This window comes from Scaptodrosophila lebanonensis, unplaced genomic scaffold (assembly GCF_003285725.1).
Source record: "Scaptodrosophila lebanonensis strain 11010-0011.00,11010-0021.00 unplaced genomic scaffold, SlebRS2 tig00001412-arrow-pilon, whole genome shotgun sequence".
Classification (NCBI taxonomy): Eukaryota; Metazoa; Arthropoda; class Insecta; order Diptera; family Drosophilidae; genus Scaptodrosophila; species Scaptodrosophila lebanonensis.
Window position 1 is genome coordinate 8,451,802 of NW_022060739.1, and position 6,000 is coordinate 8,457,801.

At 40.4% G+C, this 6,000-nt stretch overlaps 1 long non-coding RNA gene across 1 annotated transcript in view; it reads right to left on the minus strand.

Annotated features, from left to right (window-relative positions):
• LOC115631747 overlaps positions 1–5,769 on the minus strand; it is a 53,388-nt gene extending 47,619 nt beyond the window's left edge. Inside the window, exon 1 of the long non-coding RNA XR_003996230.1 lies at positions 5,290–5,769. This is a non-coding gene — a long non-coding RNA (uncharacterized LOC115631747). The remainder of the gene's footprint in view (positions 1–5,289) is intronic.
• Positions 5,770–6,000: the final 231 nt, after the last annotated feature.

Here is a 6,000-nt window from a genome sequence, read left to right on the forward strand (position 1 = left end):
TAAGCGCCAGCCACATTAACTCGCCAATTGAAGACTGGTAGGATGCAATGTCAACCTTTTGACAATGCTCGCTGGTACATATCACTTGGAAACCAGCATCCAGTGGGGTCGCTGTAGGTCTACAGGTCTCGCATCCATGTTCACGCAATATGTCTTTGATGTATTGCGAATTGCTTAGCGAAATTTCGCCAAGCTCACCGTCGCGCTGCACTTCCATGCCAAGGAACAAATGCAGCTCTCCCTTGTCAACACATTCAAACGATGTTGTAATGGCTGACTTGATGTTGGCCAAGTCCTCTTTTGATCGGCATGCTATAATTATATCATCAACATAAACAAGGATTAATGATAAGTCACCTCTTCCGTTCCTTTTGTAAAGACACGGTTCATTTTCACATGCTACAAAATCTATGCCTTGTAGTACACAATCGAGCTTGGAGTTCCACTCGCGCCCCGACTGCTTCAATCCATATATTGCCTTTTTAAGCAATAAAGCCTTACTTGGATTATTGGGATCTGTGTATCCCTGTGGCTGCTTCATATAAACAGTTTCATGCAGGTCGCTATTCAAATAGGCGGTACACACATCTATCTGGTGAAGGTACAGCTTCAATTCCGCTGCTAACGCCAAAATAAACCGCACGGTTTCCAATCTGCAAACGGGTGAGAACGTCTCTACATAGTTCACGCCATACTTCTGGGAGCACCCTTTAGCAACGAGTCGTGCCTTGAAACGTTCGACTTTTCCATCAGAGTCACGTTTCAGGCTGTATACCCACTTGCAACCAACTGCTCGCTGATCTTTTGGTAAATCAGCCATCTGCCAGGTTTCGTTTGATTGTAGTGCCTGATATTCCTTTTGCATCGCCTCTTGCCAGAATACTGCATGTGTGCTACCAACGGCCTGATCATAGGATGTCGGAACCATTACGTCACTAGCAACCAATGCTCCAAGCACATTGTATTGCTTTCTTGGACGACCAGGTTTACCATTTCGAACAATTTTAGGCCGGCCTGGCCCAATCTTCACAGTATCCTCGTCAGAGTCTTCTTTTTCGACTGCACTCTCATATGCGTTGGAGCTGCTGTCGTCAGAACTGTGCTCACTGTCATCGTCGTCGATGCTTCTGTCACCATCCGTGTGAGTGACATGCTCTTGAACCTCGCATGCAGGAAAATCTACCGTAACGGTATCTTCATTGGTATGACCACCACAACGCTCATCAAATAGAATGTCTCGTTTTTCGACAATCGTCCTCGTCTCTGGGTCGTATAACCGATAGCCTTTGGCTGCTACCGAATACCCAACCATACGGTACTCATGCCCTTTGGGTTTGAATTTGCCTTTACGGGGACCCTTTGCAAGTGCAACTGCAATGGAACCAAAAACTTTTAGATGGCTAACACAGGGTTTCTTACCTGTCCACGCTTCCATTGGAGTCAGGTTGTTCAGTGCACTGGTAGGTGATCTGTTTCTTATGTATACTGCTGTGTTGACTGCTTCGGCCCACAAAGACTCGCCTAGGCCCGACTGCACCAATAAGCATCTGGACATCTCCGTTAATGTCCGGTTTGCTCTTTCCGCCACGCCGTTCTGCTGCGGAGTATAAGCCACGGTCAATTGCCTTGCAATACCATGGTGTTTCAGGAAACCGTTGAATGTTGTGTTGACAAACTCGCCTCCATTGTCGGTTCGAATACATTTGAGCTTTTTATCTGTTTGCCGTTCAACCAAGTTTTTAAATTCGACGAACTTACTGAACACTTCATCTTTCTTCCGCAAAAAATAAACAAATATACGCCTGGACTTGTCATCGATGAAGGTCAGAAAGTATTTGGATCCAGCAAGTGACTTCGTGTCGAATGGGCCGCATACATCAGCATGAACCAGTTCCAACAGCTCTTCGGCACGGTTAGTGCTTACCTTTGGGAATGGCTGTACATGTATTTTGCTTAGCATACACGTTTTGCAATTCAAGTTGTCTGGGAAAACAACCTTTCCAATACCACGCACTAGCTCTTTGCTGATCACTTCCTTCAGACTGGTAAAATTTAAATGGCCATAACGCTTATGCCACAATGTACCATCTGATTCAGTTGCGGAATAACACCTATTTTGTTTGCCTTGAAACATATAAAGGTTCCCAACTTTATTCGCTTTCAGTATACACTCGCCGTTTTGTATAACTTTAGCAAAATGTGGCCCAAAATGTATAACATTGTTCTTTTGCACTGACCGGCTGACGGACATAAAGTTGCCATTCATTTTCGGTACATACAGTACATCTGACAACACCAAGGTACAAAGTTCTGTCTGTAACTTCACCTCTCCTCTGCCTTCGGCCTTCAGGAAACCAGCGTCAGCTAAACCGATCATTTCAGTGTGCGCAATAAATTTTGAAAATAACGTCTTATCGCAACACATATGGCTTGTTGCTCCGCTGTCCAGACACCACATGTTGTTCTCTATCTTTCCAACGTCCAACGCATTTAACAAGCTGCTCTGCTTTTCCATCTCTTTCTTTGTCGATTGCTTTTTCCCTTCACCGCGAATTTTCTCACGCTTGCACTGTGCCTTGTAGTGCCCTTTTTCGCCGCAGTTGTAGCAAACGACGATTTTTGAATTCCTTTTTGAATTCGCTTTGGAATGCGCGACGATCTGCTGCGTAGCTATAAATGCTCTTGCATTCTCGCTCTCTCCATCTGCATTGCCTCTGCGCTCTCCCTCTTCCATCAGCTTGATACATAACACATCAAATGACGGTAAATTGTCACGCGTCTCAATGGCGACGACAAAATTTTCGTATGGTTCGGGCAAGCTTGACAACAACACGATTGTTTTTAACTCATCATTTAATTCGATGCCAACTGTACACAAACCATCCAGAATTTCGTTAAATTCGTGTATGTAACTTGAAATGCTTTGGCCTTGAAACATGCGTTTGCCTAGCAATTTCTTGTACAGCGACACTTTCCGTACAGGTCCACTCGGCTGATGAACGTCCTTTAACTTTTTCCATGCCTCGTACGAAGTGTTGCAATTTTTAATGAAGCCCAATTGTGAAGCTTTTACACTTAGCGTTATAATTGCTAATGCCTTTTCATCTTTTGGCCTTGAACTCTCAGTATTACTAGGTTCAGCACCTGATGCCACACTCCACAATTCCGCGTGCACTAAGACAGATCGCATCTGTATGCTCCATGAGTCATAGTTATGCTCTTCCAATTTGTCTATTTGATATAGCGCACTCATTTTTTAAATGTTATATTTCTTGAGTCACCAAACGATTACTATTTCACAATACTTTGAACTTCTCCTATGAGCCTATATGCCCTGGGCCCATAACCTATTGAATAGATTATATATTCGCTGAAAAGGGAAGGGCTCAGTAGGAGTAAAGTAAAAGACAATAGTCGCGGACCGCCGTGCGTCTGTTCGCTTTAGAGTTTTATTGGAGACTGACACTTTTGCTATACATATTCTTTATGCTTACATTCGTATGCAACAGTGACAGATAACTTGTAGATAACATAAGATTATTATCTGCTTATATTAACATGCGTGCATTGGTACTTATGTTTGTATTGATTTTCAACAATTAAAACAACAAATGGCAACAACAATATCAGCATCATCATTACGGCCACTATACGATTATGTTCAGCATGACGCGCAGTGTCGAGTGGGCGAATGAGGCGACTGCGGAGTTTCACATAATGGCTAAAATGGTATTACGTTGCAGTCATAGCCATAGTAGTGTATGGCTAACAGAAACGTGTGCGCCACTCTCCACTGAGTTAATTGAAACAATAATGCTGTGAAATCTAAATACTTCCGGCTTTAAATTATAAATTTAATTGAATCTATATAGAGCTTAATATTTAGACAAAAGTACAAGATTTGTATTAGGATTTTAGAAACATGACAACTAACTGAATTGGTTTACTCTCTTGCTTAGTTTAAATATCATTTTTGTAGATGTTAAACAAATATTAATTGTAGTAGATAACATTTATTTAAGAAAAAAGCCAAAAAACACTTATTTATAAATATAAAATAATACTAAGAATAATGGTTACTTTGCTTTACAATTAAAACACAAATTAAGTTCTCACCACTTTTTACCTTTATTTCGCAACTAATTCTTGAAAATGATAAATCAAATGTCAATATATATCACTATATAAGCTTCATTGTTAATATTTCTGTCTACTTTAAGTTTATTCTGTTGTGCATCTACTGCTCCCCAAACTTAGCTGGATCACTCATTTGTTTCTTTTATGTTTTGTCGTTTGCCATTTGCTTGCCAAAAACGCAAGGCAAAAGTTTCATTTTAATGACAAGCGGTAATTTTTCTCCACGAGTCTGGCTAAATACTTTTTTTTTGGTCTTCTGCTCTCCTTCTGAGAGGCGCTATGTCATTGCGAGATGTGAGTATGTGTGCGTGTGTGGGTGAAATTAGCAACACATGGCAGGAAATTATTAAATAAACAGAATATGCCTTTTGCCGCTGTTTAAATATGAAACATTTTGGCGCAGTGTACTCGTAGCTTAAAGTGCTCACTACGTTTAAAGTAATTACAACATTTTGCATTTTGTTGTATGTTGTTGCATGTTGTTAAAATGTTGTGTATGTGTGTGTGTGTGTGTGCTTTAATGCTTTCTGCATGCCTTTTGCTTTTTCGCCCATGCTGCGCTAATGTGCTTTGAGCCAAATGTTTAGCGGAAATTATGACAAGCTGAGCTGTGTTTCTTTTATTTTCAGTCGAGCTAATGCGTTTTTAAGTATACCGCACGGCTATGTGTTGACATTAATTAAGAGCATGCATAGTAAAAACTTTTAATTGGACTGTGGTCCAATTACAAAGCAAATTCTGCAAGGTTGCTACACAGAAAATTTAATTGACGGCCCCTAAAAGTAGGCAATGCAGAATTGTAATTTCCTTTAATTAGAGACCGATGGATATAGCTTTTTAACGGTTAAAGGCAAATAATTTGCACAGCTAAATGTAACTTCAATGAAAATCGGTAAGAATTCTCTATTTTAGCTTAGTTTGCGACTTACTTATTAAAGCCTATTTGTGAAAAAGAACGCATTTATATGTAAATTATTTGTATATATGCTTAACTGCATTTTTCCTTTCGCCCCAAAAAGTAGGCAGTGGAATTTTTGTGTATTGAGAAGGCAGCCACAACTAACTGTAGAATGGCACTATCTTATATTGTTACTTAATATCTTATGAAAAACTATGCCAGCGATATCTAACATTTGATATTATATTACATACCTGTTGCTGCTCTCGGGTCGTATACGTAATATATATAATACGCTCGTATTCTGTGGCCGAACGACACTTTATTTTAGGTTTAATTTCAATTTTGTTGCGCACGTACGTTAGGCTGGGCCTAGATATATGCCATGAGACTTAGCGTCGGAAAAATCTAGGGGTAATCATGTAATAAGCCGCACTTTCACAAACACACACACACTCAAGGATACACAATGATACACGGGCGCATGCCTTGGCAGTAGTTTGTTGTTGTTGTTACCACGCACAATGTTGTTTTTATTGTTGTTGCACGACTCACTCTTACGTCCTACAATTTTTTTTTGCTTTTTTTGGTTGAGGTGGGGTTGCGGCGTGCGTCCCTCGTCGTCCTGGTTTTGGCGACGTGAAAGGCAACAGCTTGAAATGCTATTAAAATATAATCTGCTGATAATCTGCACTTAATTTCGTGCTCTGCCCCAAAGGAAGAAGGAAAGAAAGTATCTTGCCAGCTGGCACATTGGCTAGTTGTCCCTGCTCCTTGTTGCTTCTACTTCTCCTCGTTATTGGTGATGTTAATGTTTCCACACAGTAGTTTTTTTTTTTTTTTGTTTGCTTTAAGCACACACATTAAATGATGTCTCGCATTTGTCGTAATTTGTAATTGCGTTTTAGTTTACTAGCACGGCCTTTTAAATTTATAACTCACTTGTATTTGTGCAACAACTTTTT